Source organism: Dermochelys coriacea, chromosome 2, assembly GCF_009764565.3.
Source record: "Dermochelys coriacea isolate rDerCor1 chromosome 2, rDerCor1.pri.v4, whole genome shotgun sequence".
Classification (NCBI taxonomy): domain Eukaryota; kingdom Metazoa; phylum Chordata; order Testudines; family Dermochelyidae; genus Dermochelys; species Dermochelys coriacea.
The window spans coordinates 223,197,824-223,223,563 of NC_050069.1; the positions used below are offsets into that span (position 1 = coordinate 223,197,824).

General features: G+C 40.7%; 1 protein-coding gene and 1 long non-coding RNA gene across 27 annotated transcripts in view; both read right to left on the reverse strand.

Annotated features, from left to right (window-relative positions):
* Positions 1 to 25,740, reverse strand: part of PPP1R9A (protein phosphatase 1 regulatory subunit 9A) — a 266,680-nt gene that overhangs the window by 234,911 nt on the left and 6,029 nt on the right. The gene's annotated exons all lie outside the window — the stretch shown is intronic.
* On the reverse strand, positions 19,889 to 25,346 carry LOC122459001. Its single transcript, XR_006279407.1, has 3 exons — positions 25,021 to 25,346; positions 22,141 to 22,788; positions 19,889 to 22,006 (listed from the first exon to the last, which is right to left on the reverse strand). It is a non-coding gene; the product is annotated as an uncharacterized LOC122459001 (long non-coding RNA).

Below are 25,740 nucleotides of genomic sequence, written 5' to 3' on the forward strand. Positions count from 1 at the left end.
GTAATAAATCCTTTATTGGTATCCAAAATATGGAAGCTACCTAAGTGCATTGTGAGTTCCCTCAAAGAAACAGCCATAGCCAGGAATGATCAGTTCCTATTGTCTAGCATGAACAAAACAACTTTGGTATTCTCTCTTGAGCCATCAGTTTACCCACAAACAAATCTAGTGTTCTCCCTTGAACCATTGTTGTTTCCCTACAAAAAAAACAAACACACACCCCTTTACCACGCTCAAGTAAGTGTTCTGACACCTGGATCCAAACTCTGTATCAGTCCCATTAGGACTTCATCTTCTCCTGACTGATCGTGCTGGGGACTCTGCCTGTCTCCAGCACTCCGGACCCTCAGCTACCATCACCACCTGGAACCCCCAATCGACTCAAGCTTCACGGAGCGGCAAGAACTCAACTCTCTCTCTCTCTCTCTCTCTCTTTTTTTTTTTCTACTATAGGTATAGCTTTTTAACCCTGACTTGTGTGATCAGTTATAGTTTTCTAAACCTAACTTTTGTAATCAAATTTAAGCTAGATTTAGTATTGTAACTGTTTTGTCTGTTTGGCTCTCCTTGTATGGTTATTACCTAGAAATAAATAACCTTTATGGTTAAGCTGGTTGCTTCCCTTCCTCCCCCTCCCCCCACTCATGTTTTTGGCTTCCCCAGTTGCTCTGCAGCAACACTCCTCTTACGTAAGCTAAAGATCCCTGCAGCGCCCAAAAATCCTGTGGGGTTTGCTCATCAAGTGGGTTACTACCAGAACAATTGTAACATGAAAGTGGGGATAGGGACATGGCTGAATCCGTGGCATAGGAGGATGGCAGCTTGGAAGTGCTGCTCGACCTAGCCTATTGAGTCCAGGGACATATAAGGGGTCAGCTTCAGAGTGCTGATTGACCTGGTCCTCTCAGACGCACTCTGTTAATGTGTGTGTATGTGTTCATCTGATTCTGGGGCTGGAGGAATGGAGCCCTGGGGAACTAGGTCCTACAGAATAGCTCCATTGGTCTATTGGGAGGGAACCTGCAGAAGGGAGAAGTAGCGCTCCGTACGAGAACACAAGTGACACAAGCAGTACATTGACAGAATTACAGAACCCACCTGCAGAAGAGTAACCCTAATAAATGAGAATACCCCAAAGTAACAGGCAAATCTGGTAACAACATCTAACTATCTTAAAGCATAGAGCATAACTAAAGTTAGAAAGGAGGATAAGTATCATTATTTCATTTTATAGATCGAGAAACTGAGGCGCGGACAGATGGAAAAGGTTGAGGCACAGTAAACCACACCAAGAAGAGGCTCCAGGTACTAGGTGGTGCACGGATAATATTTTGAGACCTATGAAAGAACCAGGGAAGAGCAGGCTAACCATTTCCTAGAGACTTTGTTGGTTTCTTAGCTTTGCCTTAATTTTGTCATCCAATTTTGAGAGCATGCCTGCTCAAGTGCCACAAAGGAGAGAGAAAACATCCTTATCCAAATTCCCAAGGAAAAGCCAAGGAAACCTAATTAAATAAGTTGCCAGTTTTGCTGGTTAGTTGAGGTAAAATAGTGGAGTCACTATATTATTGTAAAGCAACGCAGAATTTGATCCAAAGAGGTGGGAGTTAGCCCCGAGCCAAAGAGAGATCAGCCTAGTTCTAGCTCCCTGTCAGACTGGAAACAGACTGCATTCATGGGAGAAACAGCAGTCATGGAGAAATTGGAGAAACGATTAACAGAAAATCGCATGTAAATATTTACATTGTTCACTAACTAATTTATCCCCCAAAGTGAGACATCTTGTTTGACAGAAATTAATTTGATGAGCAGTCTTATAAGAGACTTATAAAAGAGACTGAGTTATAAATTTTGCCATTAGATTCCAACTAAAGGAAACATTATAAATTATGTAAGTTTTACCTAAAGTGTTTTCACCAAGTAAAATAGCTAACTTGTGATACTAAATGGAGTTTAGGGAATAACCAATTTTAATTAAACAAATAGCCGAAGGAAAAAATCTTGCAAGTAAGCCATTAACAACAAATGAAATTACCTTTCATTTGAAGTCTAGCCAATTCACCCTTTGACACATGAATATTCATGTTTTTATTTCAGTAAATAGTCGATAACATAGATAACAAAGATAGAAAATACAGTAGATATTAGACAGAACTAAAACAGAGACAAAAACATGAATTATGTAGTACTTTAAATAGCTTTTCCCCTAGGTGAGAGAAAGGAAGGCCTAGTTTAACAAAATCATCACAGTAAATAAACTATCAAAATCTAACCACATGTTGAATGTGTAATTCAATTGTCCTTGATAGCCTCACATGAAAGGATGCAAAATACAGTAGTGCTAAACATCTGTCCAAAAATGTTTTTATATAACTTTAGTAAGTGCTTCAGAAAATCATACATAAAACGTACAAGCCCCAATTCTGCAAAGACCACAGCACATGCTTAAATCTTTGCATGACTGAGGCCTTGACCTCATCAGTTACACCTACTAAGTGAAGCTGTGATCAGCAAGTGCAGCATGTCATACCTGAGCTACCTTTAATCTAGCTAGCACAAATAACAATAGTACTGAAGTTTGGCAGTGTAGTGGGGCAGCTGCCCCACACAGCAAGAAGAAGGGGTTAAAAGCAGCACCAAGGAGGCTGCGCAGAACCCACTAATCAGGAAAGGGCTTATTGAGCCCACCAAGAGAGAGAAGGCTTGCTGGAGCAGTCAATCAAGGCCAGCGAGGGCCATATATAAAGGGCTGCTCAGCAGAACAAAGGGGAGTCTCTCCCTGGAAGGCAAGGGAGGAGGACTGGTTGCATGAAGAAGTGCTATAGATAGAGCAGTGCTGGGCAGGGGCCGCAGAGTGCAAGGGTGAGCTGCTGGCTGACCAGTGCCAGGCTGGTACTTGCTACAAGGGCTGAGAGGGTGCTAGGGCTACAGAGGAAGTGGCCCAGGGAAAATAGGCAGCAGGTTGGAGGAGGGCAGTAGGTGGCTGCTGGCTATTGGATCCCTGGATCAGGACCCAGAGTAGAGGGTGGGTCTGGGTCCCCTCCGCACTTGCCAGTGAGGAGAGTGGCTGGTATCCAGACTGCAGTTTGCCCTTGAGGCGAGGGGCTGGACCTTGAACTGCAGTTGACCACTGAGGCAAGTGGCGGGAATAAGGACTTTTGGCCCCCATGGAAGCGGGGGGGAGGGGGAAATGAAGTGGGGCACAGCCAGAGGGCCATGCCCAGAAGAGGATGCTGCAGTCTGGGGAGCAACATGGGTCCAAAGAGTGGAGACAGCAGTGACAGCAGGTGTGACACCATTAGCTGAAGGTGGACAGGAAGGGCTGAGAGCTAATTCCCAGGATGGCCAGCAGGAAGTGCTGCAGTGGTGAGTTCTGCCCCGTTACAGGCAGTATGTACCCTGGTGTAGGCCAACATCCCAAGTGTATACTCAGGTCCCCGGAAGTCTTCAACGGGGGAAGCTGGCTTGTGCTGAAGCATGTAACATGTCCTCACTACCACCGTTCATTGCATGAGCTTGCATAAAGCTAGCACACGTATGCCTAACTGTGTTGAAATCATACCTTCATTTGCAATGTGCACATACTAATAGAAAACATGACTACATGACTAAATAAAAAAAAGGGAGTTAGAGACAGATAATGCCACACCAAAATCTCAGTGAAAAGCATATTAAAAAATAATCAGGTTATATTTTGCCAGTCATCTTCAATTTCTGAAAACTGAAAAATCAGACCAAACTTCTATATATTTACCGTATCATTCAATCTATTAATGCTTTCTTCAAGAGATGCATATGCATAAAAAACAATATTGAAAAATTTAGTGGTAAAGAATTCTGCCATCTTCAAAGTGTAACATGTTCAGTATATATAGTAATCACAAATCCATATACTGCCATTTCAAAAAAAAAAAAAGGGAGGAAAGGAAGTCTGGCTTTTTGTTTTTATAGTACATATATGAATGCCAAAAAGCAGAGTTAGAGGACAAGATAATATAGAATAAAAATTAGAAAGATGTTCTGGGTCATCATTGGAAACAGTCAGAGACTGGCAAGTGCCCAGAATCAATACAGAAAAAAACCTGTAGGAGAAAGCAACCAGTGACTGCTTGTTTAAAAAAGCTACAATGTACAACACTTACCTTAGATAAGATCAAGACAAAATAGCAAGTAAAGGACTCAACTGCATATTTAAAGAAAATCGGCAAGGACTTTCCGTGCAATGCTACTGATGCACTGCCATACAAGTGCTAAAGAAAACAGCCACTGCAATTCCTAAATGCTTAAAATGCAACAGCAATGTGTAATATCTGCAATGCTTTATTAAAGCTAAGATCATTGGGCCAATGGTCAGCTTTCTGTACAGTTATGTGAGACTCTAGAACAGGAGTGGCCAAACTGACTTGCGAGCCGCATACGACTCTTTTGTCATTAAAGTGCTGCTCGCAGAGCCCCCCATTCCCCCACCCCATTCTCCACCTACCAGACTGGGTGTAGGGAGCTCAGGACCTCTGCCTTGCAGTGGGGTAGGGGTTTCTGCCCAGTGGGGAGGAGGGTCTCAGGGCTTCTGTCTAGTGGAGAGGACGGTCTCGGGGCTTCAGCCCCACTGAGCACACCTGCCGGGGCTTCCAGAGGAGTGGGGCTGATGCCCCGAACCCAATCAGGCATCTCCCAGTGGACTGAAGCCGAGAGCTCCGGCAGGTGTGTCCCAGTTCTCGAACTTCTGAAGATTGTTGTATGTGGCTCGGAGGGTCACTGAGTTTGGCCACCCCTGCACTACAATTTGACCTGATCTACTGCTCTGTAGGTCCATGTAGGCTAAACGTTCTTTCTAGGCAGTGTATTTACCTTCAATAGGGACAAAACACATCATGTAGATCTGCCAGTGACCTCAGGCCAAACTCAGAGATTTCATAGACTGGTAGAAGGTAAATCCAGGCTTCCTCAGGTGGTAAATGTTAAACCATGCCCTTGAAAACCCCACATCACAACAGAGGTTCCCCTCAGGGCTTAAAGAGGGACAGACAACCCTTTGCCATGAAAATAAAGAATTGTATGCATAGTCTTAACAAACCTATTTTTACCACATCAACTTTTGAGTCAAAGAACACGAGTGCTTTTCCCCTAAACTTCTTGTTGTCTTTCATTTTAAAATTTTTATGCAAACTGCTATCAAAAACTTTTAACTTGTTAATCATCTCTCAAGTGTATTATGAATTGCTGTTAGTCATCTTTCGAAATTGGCCCTTCTAATAGCAGTTCTTAAGGTATATGCAATTAACAGCGTGCCTGTTTTATATTATTGGAAAGAAGTCCACAGATAAAATGAAACTGTTAGCAATTTGGTACATTATATAGAGTGATTATTTTTAAAATTTGCAATATAGTACAGGTCAATGTAAAATTATGATAAAAGAATTTGATTTGGGTATTTTAGCATGTGGTGTCAACTTGATGTTCAGGATCCTAACTGTACCTCATTAGTATTACAGAAAAAATTTAAGTGATAGGAATACATATTAACCTATTTAGGCCATAATTAAATTTAAAAGGCAAGAGTCTTTTTTCCTCCATTGTAAATGAATTTGGCCACCCAACAAACGTTATCTTTTCCATAGGTTGTTTTGTATTTTATCTATCATCTTGGTTATTGATATTTAATTGCTAGGATTTATTTGGATGGATTTTTCCAGGCCCTTCTATTTTTGCACTGCTAAAATGTTATTTTTAAATCTGGGTCAAATTTGTATGCTTTAGTACAATCTAAACAAACACCTCTTTTTAGATAACTATTTTGATTATATTAACAGCAGGAAATAGTAGTTTGGCTGGGTTTTCCTAACAGGAAAGGATACTGTCAAGGCTGGCAACCCTAAAATTAGACCTACTAGCTTTGTTATGAATCATAGTTGCACACATATATGTGTGCAAGTCATACTATCCCAGCTATATATTTGGGGTGTAATTCTGACCTGAGATAGCAAAGCTTCCATTACATCAATAGGGCCAGGATTTCACACCTGTATTCTTCTTGTGAAGAGGCAGAATATTGAACTTTATAGACTCATGAAGTACACAGAAAATGCAAATACAGTAAAACTCAGTATTATTTCGACTTGCTAGAATGCAGCAGTCAGGTAAACAGATTTGTTTAATCTGCCACACTGTTGCCCTGTATTTACTTTTGAAGAGTTCCCCAAGAGATTAATTTTAATTAAATCTAAATTTCAGCCACTGAAAAACAAGTGAAAAAATTCTGCATTTAATTAATTTTTGAGAAGTTTTATGCTTCGTGACAACTGATCAACTACAGCACAGCTTTATCCCCTACTTAAAAAAAAATAAAAAAACCTAATTCTAACAGATAAAAGAAACATATCCTTAATATGCTAAACTTCTAAACTAAAAAGATACATTTATTTGACTCACCCTTCCCTCTATTAAAAATAACTCAATCTATGTTTGTAGAGTTCTGTTAAAGATTTAACATTCTCTTGAAAAGGTATACATGCTTAGATAGGGCATATAATTACAAGTATGAAATATTTCATGAAATTGTTATGCTAATTTTGGATCTGTAAAATCAAGTGTTCTTGGATCAAAATTTAGTAACAGATATTACTTAATATGTGTTTTACATAGGAAAAGATGGATATAATTGTTTTAAGTGCCATTTAACCATGTACTTTTGCACCCTTTGCTGATCATCAACAACATGTCATTTTTCAAATACAGACCACGCATTACTGGTCAAGGCTCAGCATGTTGAAAGAAACGCACTCGTATTCAAGTGGTTCTAAGAGGAAAGTCCTCTATCTCAGGCCTACACCCATTAAAGCAGTCTGCAGTCTCCTTATGACAAAAAAGGCCATTAATCCAGTTTAGTGACATTGTTCTCACACATATGACTGGGGGGGACTCAACTAGGAAAACTTAAGGATGCATTTTTACAATCAGACTGCCAGTTTAGTAAAAAGGAGATACAACCAATACCTCAGAAAGAAGAAGTAGGTAAAGAGGAGTGGAAACCATAAAAAGTAGGGCTGTCAATTAATCGCAGTTAACTCGTGATTAATTCAAAAAAAATAATTGCAATTAAAAAAATGAATCAATTAATCGCAGTCTTAATAACACTGTTAAACAATAGAATACCAATAGAAATTAAATATTTTGGATGTTTTTCTATATTTTCAAATATATTGATTTCAATTACAACACAGAATATAATATGAATAGTACTCACTTTATATTTTTATTACAAATATTTGCACTGTAGAAATGATAAGAAATAGTATTTTGCAATTCACCTCATAGAAGTACTGTAGTGCAATCTCTATCATGAAAGTGCAACTTATAAATGTATTTTTTGTTACATAACTGCACTCAAACAAAACAATCTAAAACTTGAGAGCCTACAAGTCCACTCAGTCCTACTTCTTGTTCAGCCAATTGCTAAGACAAACAAGTTTTTATACATTTATGGGAGATAATGCTACCCACTTCTTATTTACAGTGTCACCTGAAAGTGAGAACAGGCATTTCCATGGCATTTTTTGTAGCCAGCTCTGCAAGGTATTTACATGCCAGATATGTTGAACATTTGTGTGCCCCTTCATGCTTCAGCCACCGATCCAGAGGACATGCTTCCACGCTGACGACGCTCGTTAAAAAATAATTAATTAATTTTGTGACTGAACTCCTTGGGGGAGAGTTGCATGTCTCTTGCTCTGTGTTTAACCCGCATTCTGTCACATATTTCATGTTATAGCAGCACTTTCACTGCAGATTTGACCAAACACAAAGAAGGTACCAATGTGAGATTTCTAAAGATAACGACAGCACTCATCCCAAAATTTAAGAATCTGAAGTGCCTTCCAAAATCTGAGAGGGACGAGGTGTGGAGCATACTTTCAGAAGTCTTATAAAGAGCAATACCCCCATGCAGAAACTACAGAATCACCAAAAAAGAAAATCAACCTTCTGTTGGTGGCATCTGACTGAAATAATGAAAATGAACATTCATCGGTCTGCACTCCTTTGGATCATTATTGAGCAGAACCCGTCATCAGCACCAGCACTCTGGAATGGTGGTTGAAGCACGAAGGGAAATATGAATCTTTCTGGCACGTAAATATCTTGCATTTGACTGGCTACAGAAGTGTCATGTGAATGCCTGTTCTCACTTTCAGGTGAGATTATAAACAAGAAGCGGGCAGCATTATCTCATGCACATGTAAACAAATTTGTTTGTCTGAGCGATTGGCTGAACAAGTAGTAGGACTAAGTGGACTTGTAGGCTCTAAAGGTTTACATTGTTTTATTTTTGAGTGCAGTTATTTTTTGTGCATAATTATACATTTGTAAATTCAACTTACATTATAAAGAGATTGCTACAATACTTGTATTAAGTGAATTGAAAAATACTATTATTTTTGCAGTGCAAATATTTATAATAAAAAATAAAGTGAACATTGTGCACTTTGTATTCTGTGTTGAAATTGAAATCAATGCATTTGAAAATATGGAAAACATCCAAAAATATTTAAATAAATGGTATTCTATTATTGTTTAGCAGTGCGATTAATCATGATTACTTTTTTTAATCACTTGACAGCCCTAATAAAAAGCCATGAGGCCTGTTAATCTCCTGCTCTCGGATGCCACAAAGTTCCAGAGAAAATAGGAATAAGCACCCTCTCTCTACCTATATTTTGTATTTAAGCTTCCTCAACTATTACATAAATTACTTAAGCTAGTTTTCAGTAGTGCCCTTTCTGTGAAATCACTTCTCTATTGTGTTGGGCCTTGTAAATAATGAAAATAAATGCTATATTTATCATTCTCTTTGCAACTATTTAAAGGAGAGACAATGTGGGCGAGATAATATCTTTTATTGGATCAACTTCTCAGGATGAAAGAGAAGCTTTCAAGCTTACACAGAGCTCTTCTTCAGGTCTGAAACAGGTACTCAGAGTGCCTTCTAAAGACTAGTTACCAACACTCATCGATTGTCAGTAGATCTTTTTACTCTGAACAATGTGGCGATATCAACCAAATGTTTGAATCCCAGCAACTATAGGGTCCTTCTTAAAATTGTTGACAAGCTGATAAGTTTGCATTGTTGTGGTGTAACCTTGGAATATCTGTTTATGACACACTGAAAACCTTAAAAGTGAGCCTATATTGGCTGTGGGCTTGGTGACTTGGAGGGAGGTCTCTGACAGTGGCCTTTTAGAACACGCAGATGCTATTACCTTTCTATAAGCAACATTAGCAGTACATCTGAAATGTAGTCATCTTGACAAGTAAAAAGGCATTGGAAGCACATGGAATCTGGTCTGAATATTAAAGGATCCCCTTTGGACTTACAGCATCATCTCATACAACAAGAAATTATTCACTGGACATATTGGCCATTGTAGTAAATGACATCAGAAGAGTGGAAAATGAAATAACTCCCGATGTGCTTAGCCTAAAGGAACTTTCTGCAGGCACAACTCCCATTGACTTTATACCACGGAAAAGATCTAAATGACCTGAACAATCTCTTGACTCTATATCAATGGGTGGAATAAACATCCACTATAAATTAAAAAATTAAAGAGCTGGGACACAGAACAATCATTCCCATGCTCTATGAAAAATAAAGTTTGGTATTATCTGAAATATAGCATTCCAGAGCAAATTCCATCCTAAAAACACTCAGCAGACATTATACCAGAAGATATGAAGTCCTGTTCTCCTAAAGGTACATAAATATACCTGGATTTTTTTTGTTTCCTTTTAAAGATTACACTAATATACATAGGAGTTAAGTACACCCATTCAGCAAAATTCTCCTCTGAGATATATGAATTCCACGTGCAGATATTCATCCAATGACCATGTATAACTCCATTTTATCATAATACATGAAAAATATTAAAAAGACTATGCACAAACATTCAAAACAGACCTCTCTTCCGGTCTGCGATGGGGTATACAAACTCCACACTGGGCAACAAGGGGGAAAGGAGTTGCTCTGGCCTCAGCCAGTCCTTCATAGATACTAAGGTCAGAAAGGACCATTCTGATCATCTAGTCCGACCTCTTGCACAACGCAGGCCACAGAATCTCACTCACCCACTTCTACGAAAAACTTCACCTATGTCTGAGTTATTGAAGTCCTCAAATCATGGTTTAAAGACTTCAAGGAGCAGAGAATCCTCCCTCAAGTGACCCGTGCCCCATTCTACAGAGGAAGGTGAAAAACCTCCAGGACCTCTTCCAATCTGCCCTGGAGGAAAATTCCTTCCTGACCCCAAATATGGCGATCAGCTAAACCCTGAGCATATGGGCAAGATTCACCAGCCAGATACTACAGAAAATTTTTTCCTGGGTAACTCAGATCCCATCCATCTAATATCCCATCTCAGGGGATTCGACCTATTTACCCTGAATATTTAAAGATCAATAAATTACCAAAATCACATTATCCCATCATACCATCTCCTCCATAAACTTATCAAGTAGAATCTGAAAGCCAGATAGATCTTTTGCCCCCACTGCTTCCCTTGGAAAGCTATTCCAAAACTTCATTCCTCTGATGGTTAGAAACCTTTGTCTAATTTCAAGTCTAAACTTCCTGGTGGCCAGTTTATACCCATTTGTTCTTGTGTCCACATTAGTGCTGAGCTGAAATAATTCCTCTCCCTCTCCTGTATTTATCCCTCTGATATATTTATAGAGAGCAATCATATCTCCCCCAACCTTCTTTTAGTTAGGCTAAACAAGCCAAGCTCCTTAAGTCTCCTTTCATAAGACAAGTTTTCCATTCCTCGGATAATCCTAGTAGCCCTTCTCTGTACCTGCTCCAGTTTGAATTCATCCTTTTTAAACATGGGAGAACAGAATTGCACACAGTATTCCAGGTGAGGTCTCACCAGTGCCTTGTATAATGGTACTAAAACCACCTTATCCCTACTGGAAATACCTCGCCTGATGCATCCCAAAACCGCATTAGCTTTTTTCACAGCCATATCACATTGGCAGCTCATAGTCATCCTATGATCAACCAATACTCCAAGGTCCTTCTCCTCTTCCGTTACTTCTAATTGATGCATCCCCAGCTTCTAACTAAAATTCTTGTTATTAATCCCTAAATGCATAACCTTACGCTTCTCACTATTAAATTTCATCCTATTACTATTACTCCAGTTTACAAGGTCATCCAGCTCCTCCTGTATAATATCCCGATCCTTCTCTGAATTGGCAATACCTCCCAGATTTGTATCATCTGCAAACTTTATTAGCACACTCCCACTTTTTGTGCCAAGGTCAGTAATAAAAAGATTAAATAAGATTGGTCCCAAAACTGATCCTTGAAGAACTCCACTGGTAACCTCCCTCCAGCCTGACAGTTCGCCTTTCAGTAGGACCCGTTGTAGTCTCCCCTTTAACCAATTCCTTATCCACCTTTTGATGTTCATATTGATCCCCATCTTTTCCAATTTAACTAATAATTCCCCATGTGGCACGGTATCAAACGCCTTACTGAAATCTGGGTAAATTAGATCCAATGCGTTTCCTTTGTCTAAAAAATCTGTTACTTTCTCAAAGAAGGAGATCAGGTTGGTTTGGCACGATCTACCTTTTGTAAAACCATGTTGCATTTTGTCCCATTTACCATTGACTTCAATGTCCTTAACTAATTTCTCCTTCAAAATTTTTTCCAGGACCTTGTCAAACTAACTGGCCTGTAGTTACCCGGATCACTTTTTTTCCCTTTCTTAAAAATAGGAACTATATTAGCAATTTTCCAATCATTCGGTACAACTCCCGAGTTTACAGATTCATTAAAAATTCTTGCTACTGGGTTTGCAATTTCAGGTGCCAATTCCTTTAATATTCTTGGATGAAGATTATCTGGGCCCCCCGATTTAGTCCCATTAAGCTGTTTCAGTTTCACTTCTACCTCAGATATGGTAATATCTACCTCCATATGCTCATTCCCATTTGTCATGCTACCATTATCCCCAAGATCCTCTTTAGCCTTATTAAAGACTGAGGCAAAGTATTTGTTTAGATATTGGGCCATGCCTAGATTATCCTTAACCTCCACTCCATCCTCAGTGTTTAGCAGTCAAACTTCTTCTTTCTTTGTTTTCTTCTTATTTATATATAATACCTTTTACTATTGGTTTTAATTCCCTTTGCAAGGTCCAACTCTACTCGACTTTTATCCTGTCTTGCTTTATCCCTACATGTTCTGACCTCAATAAGGTAGCTTTCCTTGCTGATCCCTCCCATCTTCCACTCCCTGTATGCTTTCTGCTTCTTCTTAATCACCTCTCTAAGATGCTTGCTCATCCAGCTTGGTCTACAACTCCTGCCTATGAATTTTTTCCCCTTTCTTGGGATACAGGCTTCCGATAGCTTCTGCAGCTTTGATTTAAAGTAATCCCAGGCCTCCTCTACCTTTAGATCCATAAATTCTTCAATCCAATCCACTTCCCTACCAGCCTCCACCCCTTAAGCCTTATCCACTATGCAACACTCCCCACAAGAGAAGACCATCTCACGATCCAAAGCTGCAGTTTGTTCTGGAATACTATAATACCCAATCATTCTTTACTTATTTTCATCCTTTGTGAGAGAACATTCAGTGTCTGAATACAAGAAACTTAGATTTACAGGGAGATGATTGTTTCAGTAACCCATGAAGATAAAAAAAATACTGCTGCCAAGATGAGGAGCCTAATTCTCACTCACATCAGTTTTACACTAGTGTAACTCAGAGAAGAATCAGACCTAGACATTTATTACACCCCCTTTCCCACCAGAATAAGGGGCCTGCGTTTAGATAATTTAGACCAGTGGTGCCCAAACTTTTCCTGTCCCGCCTTCCTTACCAGTAATGGAATGTGTGTGTGTGCCCCCCCCCGCCCCCCATTACTGCACAGCCAAGGCTTCCTCAGCAGAGGAGCTTGGTTTGAAGGTGGATTCTGGGAACAGAACTGGGAATAGAGAAGGAGCTGGGGATAGAGGCGGAGCTGGTCCAGGGGGCGGAGTGGAGCTGCGGCTGAGGTCAGAGCTGGAATGAGGACAGAGCGGGGCTAGGAGGTGCTTCCTCCCCACCCCTCCCATGGGCCCTGGCGCAAGTTCCACCGCACACCCTCCGAACATTCCTTTCCCCTTCCCCCCAGGGCGCGTGTCCCACAATTGGGGACCACTGACTTAGACCTTGCCAATGCTGCATGGATTGATCTCTGTAATGGAACATTTGATTACTTACATCACGCGCAATAATATGCTACCCTTCCTAATACTGTTATGCAGAGGTTTGGGCAATCACAATACCTCACTGAAGCTGCTGGGTGTGACAACCATCTTCCATTCAGGGTAAATGAGGGAACAATTACATGCCCCCTTTATTCAGTGATAGCTGAAATAATGAAAAATCACAGCCCAAAGACCAGCACACATGCAAGCCTCGGCAATGGCTGGGCCACGCAGTCCAAGGCAATTTCATGTGGATCTGATTACAAATACAGGGCAGGGTATTGAAAAGACTGCAGCTGTGTGTCTGGAAGAGAAGCAGACAAAAACACCCCAGAAGCACACAAAAAGACAGCAAGCAAACACCAGACATAATTAGAGAAGCATTTATAGCTTCCCCTGAGAAAATGCTGAGCGCGCACACGCTTTTGGGCAGTGCGCTGCTGGAAAGAGGCTTGGATCTGTGAGCAAAAAAACTGTCTCCTGCTGTTTGATTCCTGCTGTGTTCAGGGAAACAGGACTTTGTACTCTTCATAAATAAACAGGATTGCATCAAAGAAATACCTGGCTATCATCAATTCCTCCTTCTAACAACCCGAAAGATCCAAATAACGGCCAACCATTTGGGTCAGAAGGGTAACAATACTATCAAAAATGTGTAACCTTGTTTTATGTAATAAAATAAAAACATATTTTAACTACCTTAACATTCTCCATCCAAGCATCTCAAACTGTTTTGCAAACATTGATAAATGGAGCTTAACCACATACCTGTGAGGTTTATAACTATTTGCTCCATTTTACAAAAGGAAATAACCAAGCCACAGGATCAGTGACTTGCTCAAGATTACATGAGAAATCTGTGACAAGCCTTAGAACATCTGATTCCTAGTCTCATGCCTTAACAAGACCATTCTTCCACCGGTGGAGTGAATCAGAGAGGGGTCAAATCAAAACAAAGAGCAATATGCTCATTGACTTCAAAAACTTAAGATTTGACCTATACTCTACACCTTCATTTTTCCTTGAGCATTCTGAAGTGTGTGGTTCAGCAACATGTGGATTAGAAAGGTTCTACTGTTTAAATTTACATTTAACATCTAACACTTCCTCTAGATCTCCCAGTGAGTTCTGTCTTATTTGTGTGCGTGTGTTTAAGACAATTCTGCAAAAACACAACAGGACTACTCAAGTATGTAAGGTAAGGCAAACGAGTAGACACTAGCAGGATGGGGGCCTTAGATTGTAAACCACTTTGGGCCAAGCAGTTTTAATCTTTGTCTTCTATAGCACCAACTAACCATCAACACTTAAATAATCTCTAAATACTACACTAAGGGCTAGTCCACACAGCATCGCAGTGTGAACTAGAGGGATGTGAATTACGGAGTACTCTACAATTCACACCTCTCAAGTTCACACTGTGGAACAGTGTAGACAAGTCTAAGTAAATGTGGGATCAGGCAACCAAATATTTTCCTCTTCCACACTATGATTTGCGAATGTTTTAATCCTCATGTAGTAAATAGCAAAATAAATTACAAGTGAAAATGTTTTACAGAGCAAAGATTTGTAAAGCAATTTACAATGTCAGACTGTATTCAGAATTTTCCCCACTCCTGCCCATTTACATTTCTGGATATGTTCTTGTGAGGTAAACAGTGAATAAGAAATACAAATACTATTTCCATTAACAGAAAGATTTGCACTGAAAATGTACTCCTTGAACTGATTTTTTAAAATGAAGTTTACCACCATCCAATTTATAAGAAATCTGAATATTATTATATCACAGTCATTTATATTTCTTTGTGCAATAGTCTAATCACAACATATCTTGTAAAACATCTCAGAGATTCTATAAAAAGCCTGTAAATTAGGTCTCTTGAAGAAGGTTCTATTTGAACAAGGCCCTTCTAATAGAAAAAAAACCTGTGCAATGGGTGTATTACTCAGTCATTTTGGAAGGCAATGAGGGAGAGTATAAGGTGAGAACTCAAGTGACCACATCCTCCCTTTCTCGAGAAATATCAGAAGAGGAAAGTCGCTTACAACCCCATCTCACACACACAAGTGTAGAGCTCTGTCAGCAGATCCTCCAACATGATTACATGGCATGGAAACTTTCTGGAAGATGGGACAACGTAAAGTGAGGATTTGTGGGAAATTTAGGAGTAAATTCTATGTTTCTCAGTTACAGCTATCCTCTTAGCAGAATATCATTGCACATACTATGCTGCCCTGGCCCTCATACTGTGGCTGCATATTTCTATCCCATCAACATGGATTGTTTTTTTTTAATTAATTACTATTATTATTTATTATTAAAGAAAAGGTATTGTGACAGACTGACAATATTCTGTATAAATTTTTTTTGTGAATTTTATGGAATTAAGATAAACTTTACTGAATTAGGTTTAATACCTTTGGGGTTCGTTGTATTCAGAATGCAATTGTGTATGTGTTATTTTGAAATTGTATGCAACTTCTCCACAAGGAGGGGGATGATAATGTAATACCTCCATTATGAGCCTTTTGGAGCCACACCCTGGAAAAGTACGCAGATATTTGTTCACAGCAGGTTCCCCAGGAACCAACAAACAAAACGGGATTTAGATAAATAGTCTGGTTTTAAACAGGCTCCTGGCCCTCTTCCTGATCCAGCAAATGGACAGGACCCCCCGGTCCACAGAGGGCCCCAATCCTTAGGAAAGGACTGGGCTTACTGAGGCCCCATAAGACTGGGTGCTTGTTCCGAGATGAAGCTGTGATGAACTTGAAAGCACAAGGAAAATCTGTGAGTGGGGTTTTGAAGGACTGCTCCTGCTGGCACCCCTATTAGGGTTGGGGGTGATCTCTAGTAACCTTATCGTCATATGGGTAACTTCTTGTATTGTTTTTCATGTTTTCTCTGTAGTGCTTTTACCTTCAGAGTAAAATAGACTTGCATAGGAAGTACTGTGTGGTACCTTATAATGGTGGGAAATTACTCTGTTATTAATCTCTGAAGAGAAAGTAAACAGGTCTGCTTAGGCAGAGTCCCTTGCTGAGATACCACAGTATAGTCAGGGGACTGTGCAGCCTGGAAATACCTTGGTCAGAAGGAAGTGAGTTGTGTCATCACTGAAGGGAGGTGATGGCCAGGGGATCAGGCCAGGGGCCTGAAGCTTAGAGTGGGTGCCCTTGCTGAACCATAGAGGGGGAATACAGGTCCAGTTGCCCTGCACTGTGGCATGAGTTACTGAGGAAGAAAAGGGGCAACAAAAATCAAAATGGATAAAAGGAAAATGAAGAAGAGAGATGAGAAAGAAAAAGAAATGGAAACAGATGAAGAGATAGAGAGCCTAATACTGGCTTTAATGGTCACAAGCAGGGCTTCAAAAACCCACTAGCCCATGATGAGTAGGAAAGAGGATTTTTTCCCATATGAGTGCCATCACCTTCTGAAGAATCTCCCTTTCCCCACACCCAGAAAAAGTCTCTAACCCTCATGGTTATGTAGATAACCTTACAAATGTGAACAGAGTGTAACTAGTGCACTAATAGCTCCCGACTCTGCACAGAGGTAGCTCCAGTGCCATTGCTGCTCAGGGTCCCGGAAGTCATTGTTGGGGGTGGAGGGGAGGCCCAGTCACTGCTCCACAGAGCACTTTGGGAAGGTTTGGCTGCCTTCACTGTTAGGGTGGTCGAAGTGACCTGACTGCCACTGTTAGTAGTAGAGCACTAGGGGGCTGCCACTCCCATCCATTGTAACAGGATTAAGGGGAGAAGGGGGACGCAGTGCAATACATTGATTAACTGGAGAGTAAGTTTAAAATGATCTATAATATACCCATAGCAGGGGAGGCAATGCAAAGCTGATGAGAGGGGGAAAACGGGAAAATTGTACCAGGGACGTGAGCTCGGGGGCCCCCAAAATGTCTGTAGCTTGGCTAGGGCCCCAGCAACCATGATGTACTGGGGCCCCAAATTTCTCTCGATGGCCTGGGAGGCATTTACTGGGTGGGAGAACCACCAATAGGAGACCAGGGCTTTTGGGCCCTGGCAGGTGAAAGAGAGATCAACCAGGATGGGATGTGACTCAAGAGGGGCTCTGGCCTTTAGTATTTCTGCTTCAAAAGTAGGCCTAGTCCTTTAGCTCAGTGGTTCTCAACCAGAAGTACGTGTATAGAAGTCAGGAAAGGTTGAGAGCCACTGCTTTAGCTAATAGGTGTTGGATTTATTTTTCAAGTCCTGGCCAAAAAGTCTGCTCAATTTTGGCAGCATTGTGTAACTGGATACTCTCAAAGAAAAGTAGCAGTGCATGAGCCACATATGGGCAAGGTCAACACATTGCACAGCTCCTGCTCCTTCTTGTGGGAAAAACATCTTGTGTGTAACTTGTTTTCTTTGTGCCGGAAGTTCTCCAGGATAGGGATCATGTCTTTAGGTGCACGGACAGCACCTAACACAATGAAGCTCCGAACGTGCCTTAAGCCACTAAGTGTGATTGCAATATAAATATTAAACACCGTCAACAGGTGTATGTCTTGGATAGCACCACACACATCTCAAATTTCAGCCCAGCCTCAAACTTTCCCCATAAATCCTGCCCAGGGAACATAGGGCCAGAACCTTCAGTCCCTTAAAGCTGGGGGGGCGCGGTTTCTGTTCTGCTTTTAAACAAAGTTTGAGCAGTGCAAAGCAGCCTTAACTAGCCTTCCCCCACCAGGAGGCTAACACAGGTGATGTGTCTGTGGTATACCAAACACGCAGCAATACGCAGTGGTTGAAACGGCCTTTTGAAGCGAGTTTAAGTTTCACCTGGGAACAGAATGGCAGCCACACAATTCCCAACATTGGGGGAATGCTTTGTGCAGCTCAGGATTTGAGACATAGCGTGCACAGTGCATTTAACTGTAGTGGCCAGTTAAACTACTAGCACACTCTTGTGAACCATGGCAGAATTTCCTTTGGCCTCACACACTGAATGTGCTACTCTTTGCAGCTGGTTTCTGGTTGTTTGCTGGGTTTTCTTCTGCTTTGCGGATGGACAGCATTTAGTCCTTACCATTTAAATTAGTAAAAAGAAAAGGAGTACCCGTGGCACCTTAGAGACTAACAAATTTATTAGAGCATAAGCTTTCGTGAGCTACAGCTCACTTCATCGGATGCATTTGGTGGAAAAAGCAGAGGAGAGATTTATATACACACACACAGAGAACATTCATGTTCTCTGTGTGTGTGTGTATATAAATCTCTCCTCTGCTTTTTCCACCAAATGCATCCGATGAAGTGAGCTGTAGCTCACGAAAGCTTATGCTCTAATAAATTTGTTAGTCTCTAAGGTGCCACGGATACTCCTTTTCTTTTTGCGAATACAGACTAACACGGCTGCTACTCTGAAACCTGTCATTTAAATTAGTGAAATTTTACCTATTGATTTTACTTCCTTTGTTACATCATCCCCCAAAGTGCGGGGCACGTCCCACTGGGGTGCGACGGACCGGCTAGGGAGCCACAAACAATCCTCTTAATTGGTCCTCATTTTTTTTAAAGTATATTTACAAGAAGCCTTTTGCTGGCAAAATTCTTGAAACAGTGACCCTAGGGTACCTAATTCAGCAATTTAAGTCAGTACCTACGTGAGACCCTGCTGAGACCTGCTGAGACCCTGAATGCCAATGAGGATAGTTTACAACATTGGCCTTTAAAGTATTTAGTTGCTCATCACAACATGAAGGAAAGGAGAGGAAGTATCACACTGTGAAGTTTGACACTATTTACTGTCAGTGACCTCTCATCTGGGGTAGACCTTTAACACCACATTTCAGGATTGTGGGTGGGATTGGTTTCAGTCTCCAGAAGTTTCAGAGTAGCAGCCGTGTTAGTCTGTATTCGCAAAAAGAAAAGGAGTACTTGTGGCACCTTAGAGACTAACAAATTTATTAGAGCATAAGCTTTCGTGAGCTACAGCTCACTTCATCGGATGCATCCAGAAGAGAAGAGAAGCTTTCACAAGTTTGCGAAACACTATTATATTTAATTACATTTTCCTGAAAGCTTGCCTCAAATCAGTTACTTTGGGGGAGGATGGTGTTAGCAAGGATTACAAGAGGGTGTTAATGAGAATCAAGTCAAATTAATGCTGGCTTTTGGACCTCAACTCGTTTATATGCTACCCTCCTACACAAAAATGCCTGCAGTAGAACAATATTTAAATTGTCATTACACAGACTGAGCTACAAGAGTATTATCTGTATTTTAAAGATGTGTAAAGTAATGCATAGAGAGATTACATGCCTTACCCAAGTTCACAAAGCAATCATTGACACAGTATAGAGCTCAAGGGTACATCCATACTATGGAGATAATGACAGGTTTCAGAGTAGCAGCCGTGTTAGTCTGTATTTGCAAAAAGAAAAGGAGTACTTGTGCCTACCTTGCTTGTCACCATGAAAGGTTTTCCTCCACCCCCCCCCCCCCGCTGCTGGTGATGGCTTATCTTAAGTGATCACTCTCCTTACAGTGTGTATGATAAACCCATTGTTTCATGTTCTCTGTGTGTATATATAAATCTCCCCTCCGTTTTTTCCACCAAATGCATCGATGAAGTGAGCTGTAGCTCACAAAGCTTATGCTCTAATAAATTTATTAGTCTCTAAGGTGCCACAAGTACTCCTTTCCTTTTTATGGAGACAATGGAGACATAACACCACAGCGTAGATGCAGTCTACAACAACATAAAGGGTTTTTCTGTTGATGTAGAAACACCACCTTCCCCAAAAAAGTTAGCTACATCAACAGAAGCACTCTTCCACTGATACAGCTGCATCTACACTGGGTATTATGTCAGCATAGCTATGACAGTCAGGGGTGTGGTTTTTTCACACCCCTGACCGATGTAGCTATGCTAACATTACTCTCACATGTAGATCAAACTCTGTGACCTACCCACAGACCATACTTTCTCAAATGTATACAAAAAGTTCATTGAAGAACAGCTGCTGTCAAGAGCTGGTATACGGTCCCCTTTACTGGTCTCCTTATCGGTCCAGAGAACTGGCAGGGATGTACAGCAGGCAGAGGGTGGGGACAAAAAATGCAGTGGAGGCCAGAGAATCACAAGTTTCCATGTCGCCCACAGAGAATTCTCCTTCCACCTTCCCCTCTAACCTGCACCCAGCAGCCATGGCAACATGTCCAGGCTGTGACCAATTGCCTCTGCTGGCTAGCCCAACGCTGTGCTCTTTGAGGTCTCTGGGTATGTCTCCACTGCAATTAAAAACCTCCAGCTGGCCCATAGCACGTGACTCACTGCAGTGTCAACTTTTGGGCTTCGGTTGGAGCCTGGGTTTAGAACCCTGCGAGGTGGGAAGAGTCCCAAAGCTCAGGCTGCAGCCTGAACCCAGACATCTATATCACATTGAATAGATGCAAAGCCTGAGCATATTTTCTGAGGGGATTACAGTGTGTGCTAGAGGGAAGAAGGAGCATTTATAAATCAAGCAGCCTTTATTTTCCAAAACTTTTACTGCAGTTCTTGTTCTTAGTGAAAAACCTTCCCACAGATTCACTTCCTTTCTTCACAGGACCAAGAGGCTGCACAATTTTTTGCAGACAGGACAAAAAACAACTACACAGGATTCTTTCAAACCACTTTCTCCTCCACCTTCTCTCTCACTGCAGCTTTTTCCACAATTTTTCTCCTCTCTGCAGTAGGAGATGCTCAGGGCTAAAATAATTAAAACAGTGTCCCTTTCCCTTTGAGTGACAGAAGCTTTTCAGGGAATATTTTATAGTAACAACACTGGTGATCAGATTAGTAATAAAAACCTGAAATATTGGAACAAAGTTTTTAAGGATGACCTGGCCCAATTCTGCTCCCACTGCCGGAGTTTTGCTACTGAATTTCAATGGTCTATGCCCTATTTCTTCAAGGTCAAATCAAACTTTTCCCTTGCTAATTACAGCTCTCATAACAGAGAGTAGAAATTTCAGATCATTGAAAACAACTATCAGAGCTACCCCACTAGAGCAATGGTGAAGTTTAAGGGAGCTTATAGATGTGAGAAAATAGAGATCAAATATAAAAGGGAAAAAATGAAGGATAAAAAGTTTTGTTTTTTTAAAAACACCAATGTCCCTTTTATCACTTACACATATATGGCTTTTGAGGATTTGTTTTTTTCTTGATGGGCAGTCAACATTACATAGAAATATGTAATACTACTTGAACATAACTGAAATAAAACTTCTCTTTTACCTGAAGTATATGTATCATTAAGGGTTCAGATAACAAGAATACTTTTAAAGCAATCATGCTGTTTTGCTCAACTGTATGAGACAATCATTCAGGACCACTGAAGGTTTTTATAGGTTTCAGAGTAGCAGCCGTGTTAGTCTGTATTCGCAAAAAGAAAAGGAGTACTTGTGGCACCTTAGAGACTAACAAATTTAATAGTTAGTTAATTTAATTTGTAGCTCACTACCGTTAGAAGATTTTTAAAATGGGAATGGAAAGCATCTAAAGAAAAAAAAATTGACAAGTTTAAAAATATAAAAAATAGCCTGTGTTAACTTTAAATATATCCCTTTGTTACTTTTGCTAAATGATTATCCGATTCAGGATAACCGTGATTTGAGGAATAACATTTCCATAACTGGTACATTTTCCAGGAAACTAAACAAGTCTTACCTATTAGAACTGCCTGGGGATGTCGGTAAAGAATGCTTCCCAAAAGCCTTTGTAGTAGATTACATTCTCTACCTCGCATAATGACAGGTTTCAGAGTAGCAGCCGTGTTAGTCTGTACTCGCAAAAAGAAAAGGAGTACTTGTGGCACCTTAGAGACCAACAAATTTATTAGTCTCTAAGGTGCCACAAGTACTCCTATTCTCTACCTCGTTTCTAACAAAGGTGGAATAGAATGGGTTAGCTAAATTATGTGAATGATCTACAGGGGTATAATCTATTGGATTTGTGTGTTGAGATTTTGCTCGAAGAATTAAGTGCAAACAAGGTATTTGCAAAGCAGATCCCAGTATTATGTCTTTTAATATTTTGTTTTTAATTAAAGTGACCTTATTCATGGAATGAGGAGTATGAGGTAAAGTTTTCTCTTAAATATACAAGGTCAGATTCTACTTGCTTCATTCACAAGTAGTTTCCATAATATCAACATGCTTGACAGGGACATTGATGATTTAGAACTCATACATTGTAAACAAGTTTCTTTAAATCACATTACTAAACCCTTTCAATTATAAAAAGTGAAATCATATTTAAAATCCAGTTGTTTATTTTTATTTATGTTCTTGTTTACTTTGTGCATCTCTTGCAACTCAGACAATAAAAATCAATGAAATCAGTTTCACTTTCAGATTCCTAATGCTGCAATGTTTAGGTTTCAACTATGGTAGAGAAACGTTTATTTGTTTAAAACAAATGATTGCACTGGAATTTTTAAAACAAATTTCTAGAAATTTCTATTAGTCTTATAAATACTTACTTTTATACATTTTAGTTTGGAGAAACTTTTAAAACAATTACTAACACTTCACTAAAAGAAAAGGAGTACTTGTGGCACCTTAGAGACTAACAAATTTATTAGAGCATAAGCTTTCGTGAGCTACAGCTCACTTCATCGGATGCATTTGGTGGAAAAAACAGAGGAGAGATTTATATACACACACACAGAGAACATGAAACAATGGGTTTATCATACACACTGTAAGGAGAGTGATCACTTAAGATAAGCCATCACCAACAGCAGGGGGGGGGGAAGGAGGAAAACCTTTCATGGTGACAAGCAGGTAGGCTAATTCCAGCAGTTAACAAGAATATCAGAGGAACAGTGGGGGGTGGGGTGGGAGGGAGAAATACCATGGGGAAATAGTTTTACTTTGTGTAATGACTCATCCATTCCCAGTCTCTATTCAAGCCTAAGTTAATTGTATCCAGTTTGCAAATTAATTCCAATTCAGCAGTCTCTCGTTGGAGTCTGTTTTTGAAGCTTTTTTGTTGAAGTATAGCCACTCTTAGGTCTGTGATCGAGTGACCAGAGAGATTGAAGTGTTCTCCAACTGGTTTTTGAATGTTATAATTCTTGACGTCTGATTTGTATACTGTCACGGCTAACCTGGTGGCAGAACTTTGTGACTTTGTCCTGACCCATAACTATTTCACATTTGGTGACAATGTATACCTTCAAATCAGCGGCACTGCGATGGGTACCCGCATGGCCCCACAGTATGCCAACATTTTTATGGCTGACTTAGAACAACGCTTCCTCAGCTCTCGTTCCCTAATGCCCCTACTCTACTTGCGCTACATTGATGACATCTTCATCATCTGGACCCATGGAAAAGAAGCTCTTGAGGAATTCCACCATGATTTCAACTATTTCCATCCCACCATCAACCTCAGCCTGGACCAGTCCGCACAAGAGATCCACTTCCTGGACACTACGGTGCTAATAAGCGATGGTCACATAAACACCACCCTATATCGGAAACCTACTGACCGCTATTCCTACCTACATGCCTCTAGCTTTCATCCAGATCATACCACTCGATCCATTGTCTACAGCCAAGCGCTACGATATAACCGCATTTGCTCCAACCCCTCAGACAGAGACAAACACCTACAAGATCTCTATCATGCATTCCTACAACTACAGTACCCACCTGCTGAAGTGAAGAAACAGATTGACAGAGCCAGAAGAGTACCCAGAAGTCACCTACTACAGGACAGGCCCAACAAAGAAAACAACAGAACGCCACTAGCCATCACCTTCAGCCCCCAACTAAAACCCCTCCAACGCATCATCAAGGATCTACAACCTATCCTGAAGGACGAGCCATCGCTCTCTCAGATCTTGGGAGACAGACCAGTCCTTACTTACAGACAGCCCCCCAATCTGAAGCAAATACTCACCAGCAACCACACACCACACAACAGAACCACTAACCCAGGAACCTATCCTTGCAACAAAGCCCGTTGCCAACTCTGTCCACATATCTATTCAGGGGATACCATCATAGGGCCTAATCACATCAGCCACACTATCAGAGGCTCGTTCACCTGCGCATCTACCAATGTGATATATGCCATCATGTGCCAGCAATGCCCCTCTGCCATGTACATTGGCCAAACTGGACAGTCTCTACGTAAAAGAATGAATGGACACAAATCAGACGTCAAGAATTATAACATTCAAAAACCAGTTGGAGAACACTTCAATCTCTCTGGTCACTCGATTACAGACCTAAGAGTGGCTATACTTCAACAAAAAAGCTTCAAAAACAGACTCCAACGAGAGACTGCTGAATTGGAATTAATTTGCAAACTGGATACAATTAACTTGGGCTTGAATAGAGACTGGGAATGGATGAGTCATTACACAAAGTAAAACTATTTCCCCATGGTATTTCTCCCTCCCACCCCACCCCCCACTGTTCCTCTGATATTCTTGTTAACTGCTGGAATTAGCCTACCTGCTTGTCACCATGAAAGGTTTTCCTCCTTCCCCCCCCTGCTGTTGGTGATGGCTTATCTTAAGTGATCACTCTCCTTACAGTGTGTATGATAAACCCATTGTTTCATGTTCTCTGTGTGTGTGTATATAAATCTCTCCTCTGTTTTTTCCACCAAATGCATCCGATGAAGTGAGCTGTAGCTCACGAAAGCTTATGCTCTAATAAATTTGTTAGTCTCTAAGGTGCCACAAGTACTCCTTTTCTTTTTGCGAATACAGACTAACACGGCTGCTACTCTGAAACCTAACACTTCACTGAATTCCATGTTTACTGTCACATAGCGATTTCTAGATCAAATTTGCTAAGTCCACAAATAAAAAAGAGAGACTATTTTTCTACCTGACAGGCTTGCAAATGTATCCAAGGGTATGAAAATCAAGATGTGTTATTCCTGACTCCTGCATCACCACCAATAATACAAATTCATACAAATTCTGCCCAAATATATATCATAGTTCCCAATTCCATGCAGTAAATAAGCACCCTGACTTTCACAATAAGCCAAAAATCAAGCTAATCCCATTTCAAAACAAGGCCAAAAACAAGCCAATCCCTAAGAACCCCAACACTCTATGTGACTAGATTTCCCCCCCCCCCCCCCAGCGCGAGTCTGGAACTCTGGTGGGCCTGCTGTGCATCCCTGACTCTCTCCCCGCTTGCCGAGAGCCAATCAAAAAAAAAAAAAAAAGCAGCAACAAGCTACAAGCAACAAGCCAAAAACTAGCCAAGAAGCAATTTACAAGCTAATTAAGCCAAAGGCAAGCCCAATTTCTGTGCTTTTTTCACAGGTTTGGCATGTCTGAGATTTAGCTGTTTAATCTTACTGCTTTCAATGGGATTCAAAGTTCTAATTACAGAGCCAAATTCTGCCCTCAGTTATATCTGTTTAACCCCTTCAGTCTAACTGAACACTGTCTTCCTTTTTTATGTAGTCATTTACACCAGTTAAAAGTGGTCTTAAAA